Below are 9,890 nucleotides of genomic sequence, written 5' to 3'. Positions count from 1 at the left end.
CCCACTAAGCAAGATGTTCTCTTTGAAAGGGATTTGGGAATATGGACAACTAGCTGGGTTGAAAGTAGTCATGGCTACCTCTCTGAAACGGTTCTGGATGTTAGTGGGGCTGTGTAAGCTGCACACCAATCCAAAAAAAAACCATGGTTACTTTTTATTTGCTTAACACAACATAAGTGAAGGCAACAAGCAGCAGGCAGAATTACAGTAACTCAGTGAGACAAAGAACTCCTCAACCGCCTGAGGAAACCAGTTATGTGAGAAGATCTCTGCTTTCACCCATCCTATTTGTCCTATCCTCAAAGATGGAGATCTAGAGCAAGAGATAGGGAGGAAGTTTTACAAAGGTAGATCACACCCTGACCACTTGCATCTTGCCACTAAGATGTTAAGAGTAAAATAGCAGATCATGCTGCCCTCTTCTCTACAAGTCGCTGGAGCCATATCTCTTCACTTTAATGGGGGAGTGGGATAATTCTGAACAGGAAGTGATATTTAAGTTTTAACTGGCATGAAATAAGTTGTAATTTTTGAAATTAACCAAAAAGTTATAAGATCTACCCACAATACCATTAAGAAATCTACCACCCAGCGGAAAAAAAGATTCAAAAGAACAGAGTTGCAAGCATTGATTTGAAAAAAAAAAAAAAAATGTTTGTAGCTGTCCAAGTTGTTATCCATTCAACAAAACAATTACAACTGTCACAAAGGGAAATTTGTCAGTATTTAGCAAAGTAGTCAATGGGCATGTGCAATCCTAGATAGGCTTTCCCACAAGTACAGAAGGAGACATGAATGTTTATTGCACCAATATTTACTAAATAGTCAAAATTTGAAAATAATCTAAATGTTCATGGGAGGGGGATGAATGGCACATTGTGATGCGTTAAAACAAATGAATATAATGCCACAGTTAAAGTGGATACAGCTTTAAAATATGCTGAGTGAAGAAAAGAAAGTTGCAGAAAAATACATCAGTATATGAAACCAGCTACATAAATTGTAAAAAATAGGATAACAACTTCACATTTGTTTTGGACACATGTGTATGCAATAAAAGCAAAATAAATACAAACTAATTCTATAGTAACAGCACAATTGTTGCTCCAGACAAAGAAGCATACACTGGGAAAAGAAAGGAGGGGAATTCAACTGTAATTTTCACCATTAAAAAATAAAAATGATCTGAAACGAATATGACAAAATGTCAGCATAGTTTGAAATTTGGAAATATACGAAATTTTGTATAATTATGTGTCAAATGTTGTAATTTATATCGCCTCCCCAAGCACTTTTCCACAGTCCTTTTCTCCTGTGTGGTTCCATTTTCCTCAGAGGTGCCTAGTGGTGTGTCCGTTCTCACCATTGCTTTCCAAAAGCAATCCAGTATCTGCCATTGGTATTTAGTGTAAATTAAAGCAGTTTATTACTTTCAGAGCTATCTAATCATTGAAACTATGTCCATGTGTACTTTTAAAACATTACAAATATCAAAGAACAGGTGGTTGCATCTTTTTAATTGCAGTGTTGTTTTTCTGAAAAAGTGATTTTCCCCAGGCTCCCGAAATCACATCTGCTAAGCAACATTTTCTATGCCTGTGTGCAACTCAAGGCCAGCTCAATGGAATGTAATTAACTTGAGTATTGTTTTAGTATTAATGTGAGAAACTTGCATAAAGAGATGCTGGTATTCATGGCATTATACAGACTTTCATGAATGCATGTCTCAGTTCCCTAGATGAATAGGGTGAGCAAACACATGAAAAATCTTAGCTTTACTTAGAGAGTGGTCCAGAGGCTATATAGGCTATCCCTGTGTGATGTGCAAGCTACTGAGCAGGATTTAAATTGTTGGCTGTTATGCATACAGGCAAACTGCCATTGGCTGGAACAAAAAGCCCAATAACTTCCCTATTTGCAGTGGATTTAGATTTTTATCTCAGTTTGTTTTAAGTAATATTTCCTATAATTCAAGATTCTTTTAATGAAGATAAACAACATTTTTGTAATATAATAAGCAGTTTATCCACTGGCAAATTCACTGGAACACTCCCAGAGGCAATTTCTTTTGGAAACTGCTTCATGAGTCTTCCCGCTGCCAATATGGCTATAGAAAAAAAAAATTAAGAAAACTTGATATGATGACCCCAAATAATACAACAGAACATTCAATGCCTGTCATTCTTAAAATGTAGCAAAATATACTTGATTGAAGCTCACCAGTTAACATTCTCACAGCTATAAAGAAGAAGCTGATTACAAAATGAATTAGAAATTAAGGAAAATATTCTATGTTAACACAGTAGTAAAGGCCGGTAAATGACAATTTATTATGTTGATTTTTGAAATGAAATATATGTATAGATTATTAGCTTGGTATAACTATAGATATGTATTAAGATTAAATTTTTGCAAGTTTAGAAAAAAGAATTTTAAAAAGGAAGATGTATAGCATATCCTCAATTCTAAGATCTTTACAAATGTCACAGGCAATTAATAAATTTGATAGGTCTTTACAAGTATAATGAGAAATTATAATACAAAATTACAATTTGGTATTGTACGTTATGAGGTAGCCAGAATAGTGAGAAGAAACAACAGGCCAGGCACGGGTGGCTTATGCCTGTAATCCCAGCGCTTTGGGAGTCTGGGGAGGGCAGATCACCTGAGGCCAGGAGTTCAAGACCAGCCTGGCAAACATGGTGAAACCCTGTCTCTACTAAAAATACAAAAAGTAACTGGGTATAGTGGCACGCGTGCCTGTAATCCCAGCTCCTCTGGAGGCTGAGGCAGGAGAATCATTTGAACCCGGGAGGCAGAGGTTGCAGTGAGCCGAGATGGTACCACTGTACTCCAGCCTGGGCGACAGAGCGAGACTCATTCTCAAACAACAACAAAAGAAACAACATTTTGAACACATTTTTGCTTGGTTTATCAATGTTTGAGACTCTAAAATGAGAACTAAAACATAACTTTTTGCATTCTTCATGTAATTAACTTTAAAACTTACAAAATATTTGATACAGAAATGTTAACATTTCCTCTCCCTAGCCTTGGGAAAATTGGTTAGAAAAGATGACAGTTGGAAAAATAATAGAAATAAAATCTTTGATAATATTAGTTAAAATCGTAATCTTTATGTAAATCATAATCTTTATGTAAAATCCTTATCTTTAAAGATTATTTACATAATGTTTAATCATTAGCTTATTGTTTGCTGAGCTGATGCTTCTCTTAGGAGACTGAAATAGTTCTATTTAGACAAGACCAGTCATTTCCTTAATGCAGGCCAGTTTTATTTAATGATTAAATCATGTTTTGTATCATTATATTTTTTTCATTTTGTTCAAGAACTCAACTGCACAACAGCCTGATGCATTCAGGAAGATGCAAAACAAAATTTTCAAAATTTACTCTTTTAGTCAGTTAACCAACTTTATTGAGGGCAGGCACTCAAATGATGGGCTAAGAATTGAAGATACAGCATGGATACTGCCCTGCGAGAGAACTTAGTGTGTATGGAGTTCAATAATTGCAAAGGTAGAAACACCATCTGATATTATTCCCAGAATCTGATATATTTTAATGTATAGCTTCATTTAACTTGAGAAAGAATCTAATAAAAAAAGTCATTAAGCTTCTCCATGTAACAATATCAGATTTGATATAATTTTACTATATTATTTCCTCTATGGAAATTATTTGCACAATGCATTTCAGCATTTATTGAGTGGTATGATTATTTAGCATCTTCAACCTCAGTTTTCTAGCCTGTGAAAGAAGCAGCTAACAGTATCTAATTGGTGGTTTGGGGAGGGTTAAATGAAATTATACATATCAGCTTACCCTTACTTCAGACTTAAGTAGAAAAATATTTTCAGAATTATCCAGAAAGGGTTTATTTGCTCATAGTTAAAGCAATCACCATCAAGAGGAATAGGATTATTCAGGTTTTAACTTTGATCTATGGGAGGAAAGGTAGAAACACAAATAAATCTCGTTTTACCAGGAAGGCAGAAAAGAGGAATGGATATTGCAGCTTACTATTTGTGTGTGCCAGAGCAGTGATGACACTTTAATCAGATGGGCATATGGTGAAGGTTAGGGAAACCAAACCTAGAAAGGATACTCTGACCAAGGATCTCCTAGAACATGAATTTATTTAAGTAGGCAGGTAGTTAGGTAGATACAATTATAAGATCAGGTGACATGGAGCCCTCAATGCAAGTCTGAAATTCAGTAACCAGAATACAAGACTTGGGAGAATTGATGAAAACACAGTTCCACTCTTCTAGAAATTAAGATAGCTTTAAAGTAATTTATAGACTCAATGCTATTCCTATTAAACTAACATCATTTTTCAAATAATTCAAAAAAATTCTAAAATTTATTTGGAATCAAAGAACAGCCCAAAAAAATCCAAAGCTATCCTAAGCAAAAAGAACAATGCTGAAGGCATCACATTATCTGACTTCAGACTATACTACAGGTCTACAGTAACCAAAACAGCATGGTCCTGGTAGAAAAAATAGACAGATCAATGAAACAGAATAAAAAACCCAGAAATAAAGCCCCACACATGCAACCATCTGATCTTTGACAAAATTGATAAAAATAAACAATAGAGAAGACTCCCTATTCAATAAATGGTGCTGGGATAACTGGCTATCCATATACAGAATAATGAAACTGGTGATGGGTAACTCCTATCACCATGTACTGGTGATAGGATACACCTACCTAACAACATATAAAAAAATTAGATGGATTAAAGACTCAAATGTAAAATCTCAAACTATAAAAGTCCTAGAAGATATTTTAGGAAATATCCTCCTCAATAACAGCTTTGGTAAAGAATTTTTAGCTAAATCCTCAAAAGCAATTGTAACAAAAACAAAAATTGACACATAGGATCTAATTAAAGTAACGGGCTTCTGCACAGCAAAAGAAATTATCAAGGGAGTAAACAACCTACAGAATGGGAGAAAATATTAGACCTATGCATCTGACAAAGGTTTAATATCCAAAATCTATAAGAACTTAAAGAAATTAACAAGCAAAAACAAATAACCCAATGAAAAAATGAGCAAAGAATATGAACAGACACTTCTCAAAAGAAGACATATAAGTGGTAACAAACATGATAAAATGCTCATTATTACTAATCATCAGAGAAATGCAAATTAACGCCACAATGAGATACTGTCTCACATCAGTCAGAATGGCTTCTGTTAAAGTCAAAAAATAACAGATGTTGGTAAGGCTGTGGAGAAAAAGGGACACTTACATACTGTTATTGGGAATGTGCATTAGTTTAGCTGCTGTGGATAATAGTTTGGAGATTTCTCACAGAACTAAGAGTTGAACTACCATTGGACCCAGCAATCCCATTACTTAGTATATACCCAAAGGAAAATAAATTGTTCTACTAAAAAGACACACACACATGTTCATCACAGCACTACTCACAATAGCAAAGACTTGGAATCAGCCTAGGCGCCCATCAACAGTGAATTGTATTTTTTTTAAAATGTAGTACATATACGTGATGGAATACTATGCAACCGTAAAAAGGAAAAAAAATGAAGTCATCTCTTTTGCAGCAACATTGATGTGGCTGGACGCCATTATCCTAAGTGAATTAATGCAAACAGCAAAGCAAATACTGTAGGTTCTCACTTACAAGTGGGAGCTAAACACTGAGTACATATGGACATAAAGACAGGAATAATAAACACTGGGGAATACAAGAGGTGGGAGGGAGGAAGTAGGGAAAGGGTTGCAACTCTACTTATTGTGAAGTATGATCAGTTCTTGGGTGATGGATTCATTCATACTCCAAACTTCAGCATCACACAACATACCTTTGTAACAAACCTGCACATGTACCCCCTGATTTTAAAATAAAAGTTGATGACTTTTGGGTTGTAAATATATGAACACAAGTAAAAGTGATGTGACTGAAATTACAGTGTGTAAAATTGTGTCACAGAAAAATTATGTGAGCCCGTCTCTTTTGGACAATACCCTGGAAGGAATGGGTTAACCCCTGGACACTCAATCCTCTCCTCTAGTTACAGGAACACTTCAGTAAAACTTGGCCATTGTACAAATTTCTTGCAACATCAACTAAAAGAATGTGTCTGATTGGAAATAAATGTCCCTGAGCATATGGTATCTGGTTGTCAGGTTTGTCTATTATATAATCTGGTAAATTATGGACCACAGCTAAATTAAAGAATGAGAGCTAAATCCAAGAAGACTAGCAAAGTGTTTAAATTGAAACTATCCAAGCCCCTGGGGCTGTCCTGTGCTGATATGACTCAAATGCCTGCCAGTTCTTATCCCATATGATGGAAGCATATCCCATGTGGTAACAGTGATCATGAAGAAGCATCTGGGAGCTTGTGGCCTCCACGACACTGTTTTTATGCATAAGTGTGTACTTTCTTCTTTCTTAAAGCTAATAACATTTTGCTGAGTAAGCCTATACAGCTTTATTAGGCTGAATAATAATCTAAAGCTAAAACCCACTCTGGTGTCCTTATAGATAATTAATATGGTCGTGAATAAAATGGCTGAATTGATGCTGAGCCAACTACTGAACGGATGTTCCTCGAAGTACTCCTAACTAGTAATAGCATAGGCTCCATGGTCTTGGGTAAGGATTAGCTGTAAAATGAGTGAACAGGGTTTAAGTGTCCCAGATTTAGGGTTTCAAGAGTGGGTTGACAAAGTGATATTAGCAAACAGTAGGAAACTTTAATTCTTGTCATATTTATGCCTTCATGAATTAACTCTGTAGTTCAATGACAGGTGCCCTGAGAGAAGCCATGTTATTGTATGAAGTTAATTATGACCTCTTCTGGAGAAGGTACATAAAAATACCTTTCTTCTGTCGGTTTCACAATTGAGTAGCTGCTTACTTCAAAATTTTCCATTTTTTCTGAAGGTATTAGTGATCATATGCTGACTCAGTTACATTAACTAGAAGAGCTACAATATGCTGTTTTTTAAATAAAATAATAAAAATAAAATTACCATACTATCCAGCAATTTTAGTTCTGCCTACACAGACAAAAGAATTGAAAATTGGGACTCAAGAGATATTTTCACACCCATGTTCACACTAGCATTATTCGCAATAGCCAAAAGGTGGAAGCAACCCAAGTGTCTATCAACAGTTGTTCCATTTATCAACAGTTAAATGGATAAACAAAATGCAGTATATACTGTCAAACTAACTAACAGAGAAATAGACTCTCTAAAAGAAAATAGTATTTATTGGAAGAAGCATTGCGATGAGAATATGTGTGCCATGGTAAACTACGTGCATATTCAAAGAGGTTGAGGTAAGGGGAAGTTTTCAAAGGCAAAATGAAGGCTACATAATTGTTGTGAGATAATTATTCTTGATTACGATGATCAATAACAAAGACGGCATCAGTCCAAGGTTGGACAGATAGTACCTGGGCAGATGTTGTCACCCAAGTAATTTTTTGTAAGGTTGTGTGGCCTTTGTGCAAGGTTGCGGTTTTTTGCCATCTTGTGCTAGTTCTTGTTATCAGGTATACATGCATGAGAACCCTCTCTTCATGGCCTTCACTCGCTCCGCTTGTCAGGGTTTTAACACAAGTGACTCCATTTTGATTCTGACAGCTTTTGCAATACAGACAATGGAACATTATTCAGACTTAAAAAAGGAGAAAATTTTAGCACATACTACAACTTGAATGAACCTTGAGGACATTATGCTAAATAAAATAAACCAGTCACAAAAGGACAAATACTTGTGTGTGGTGTGTGTGTGTTTGTGTATGGTCATGTCATTTACAACTGTATGTATATAAGTTTCCTGCAGTGGGCAAATTTATAGAGAAAGTAGATTGGGTCTTATATTTAAGCTTTTAATCCATTTTGAATTGGTTTTTGCAACTCAAAATGGTGAGATATAGAGGCCTAGTTTCATTTTTCTGCATATGAATAGCCCATTTTCCCAGTACCATTTATTGAAGACTGTCCTTTCCCCAGGAATATACTGTATGCATATGTTTCCTGGAGTCAGCAGGGAATTTATATAGAGAGGAAATAAATTGTTGATTTCCAGGGGCTGAGGGGAAAGAAAAATGTGGAGCTATTTTTTTAATGGGTACAGTTTTGCAAGATAAAAAGAGTTCTGGAGATGGGTGATGATGATGGTTGCACAACAAGGTAAACATACTTATGCCACTAAAATATGAACTTAAAAATAATTAATTTGGTTAATTTTATGCTATGAATATTTTATCACAATTAAAAACTTTTCATGGAAAAAAATGCTGTTTCAATATTTCCCACCTCTTCGAAGTTCCAATTAAATTAAATACACTAAAGATTGGGCAGTTTCCAGAGAAATTCAGCAAGAGAAAGAAATAAAGCCCACCCAAATTGAAAAGAGGGAGGTCAAATTGTCCCTGTTTGTAGATGACATGTCCATATACAATATATAGAAAAGCCTAAAGACTTCACAAAAAAATTGATTAGAACTAATAAATAAATTCAGTAAAGTTACAGGATACAAAATCAATATACAAAAATAAGTAGTGTTTCTATATGCCAATAGCAAAGTATCTGAAAAAAATCAATAAAGCAATCCCATTTACAATAGCTACAAAAAATTAAATAACAAGAAATAATTTAACCAAGGAGGTAACGGGTCTAGACAATAAAACTACAAGACATTGATGAAAGAAATTGAAGATCACACAAATAAATGGAAAGATATCTTATGTTCATGAATTGGAAGATTAATATTGTTAAAATGTTCATACTTTCCAAAGTGATTTACATATTCAGTGTAATCTCTATCAAAATATCAATGACATTCTTCACAGAAATAGGAAAAAAATCCCCAAATTCATGTGGAAACACACAAGATCTCAAATAGCCAAAGTAATCTTGAGCAAAAAAACAAACAAACAAAAAATAAAACTTGAGGCACTTTACTACCAAACTTCAAAATATTCTACAAAACTATAGTAACCAAAACAGCATAATGTTGGCATAAAAATAGATACATAGAACAAAACAGAGAACACATAAATAAATCCACATACTTCACAACTACATTTTTTTTTGACAAAGGTGCCAAACATTGGGGAAAGGACAGTCTTTAATAAATGGCGCTGGGAAAACTGGATATTCATATGCAGAAAAATGAAACTAGGCCCCTATATCTTACTGTATGCAAAAACCAACTCAAAATGAATTAAAAGCGTAAATGTAAGACCCAATTCTATGAAACTACTAGAAGAAAACAAAGGAAAATCCTTCATTACATTGGTCCAGGCAAGGAGGTTTTTGGATAAGGGTTCAAAACCACAGGCAACAAAAGCAAAAATAGACAAAAGGGATGACATCTAAATAAAAAGCTTCTGCACAACAAAGGAAATAACAGAGTAAAGAGACAACCCACAGAATGGGAGAAAATATTTGCAAACTATGCATCTGGCAAGGAGTTAACATCCAGAATATAAATGAACTCAAAGAAGAAAATAAATTGATTTATGTATTTGCTTCTGGGACTAAAGGACTTGAATAGATATTTATAAAGAAGATACATGGATATATATTTATATATTTATTTATTTATTCAGTGGCCGAAGGACCTGAACAGATATTTATTAAAAAGGTATATAGATAGATACGGCCAATAGATACATGAAAATATGCTTGACATCACAATCATCAAGGAAACACAAATCAAAACTGCAATGAGATATCGCGTCATCCCAACTAGAATGAACATTAGCAAAAAGGCAAAAAATAACAAATGTTGGCATGGAAGTGGAAACTGTTGTATACTGTTGGTAGAAATGTAAATTGGTACAGCCGTTATGGAAAACAGTGTG

The sequence above is a fragment of the Hylobates moloch genome, unplaced genomic scaffold (assembly GCF_009828535.3).
Source record: "Hylobates moloch isolate HMO894 unplaced genomic scaffold, HMol_V3 SCAFFOLD_13, whole genome shotgun sequence".
NCBI lineage: Eukaryota > Metazoa > Chordata > Mammalia > Primates > Hylobatidae > Hylobates > Hylobates moloch.
This window is presented reverse-complemented; position numbering follows the sequence as displayed.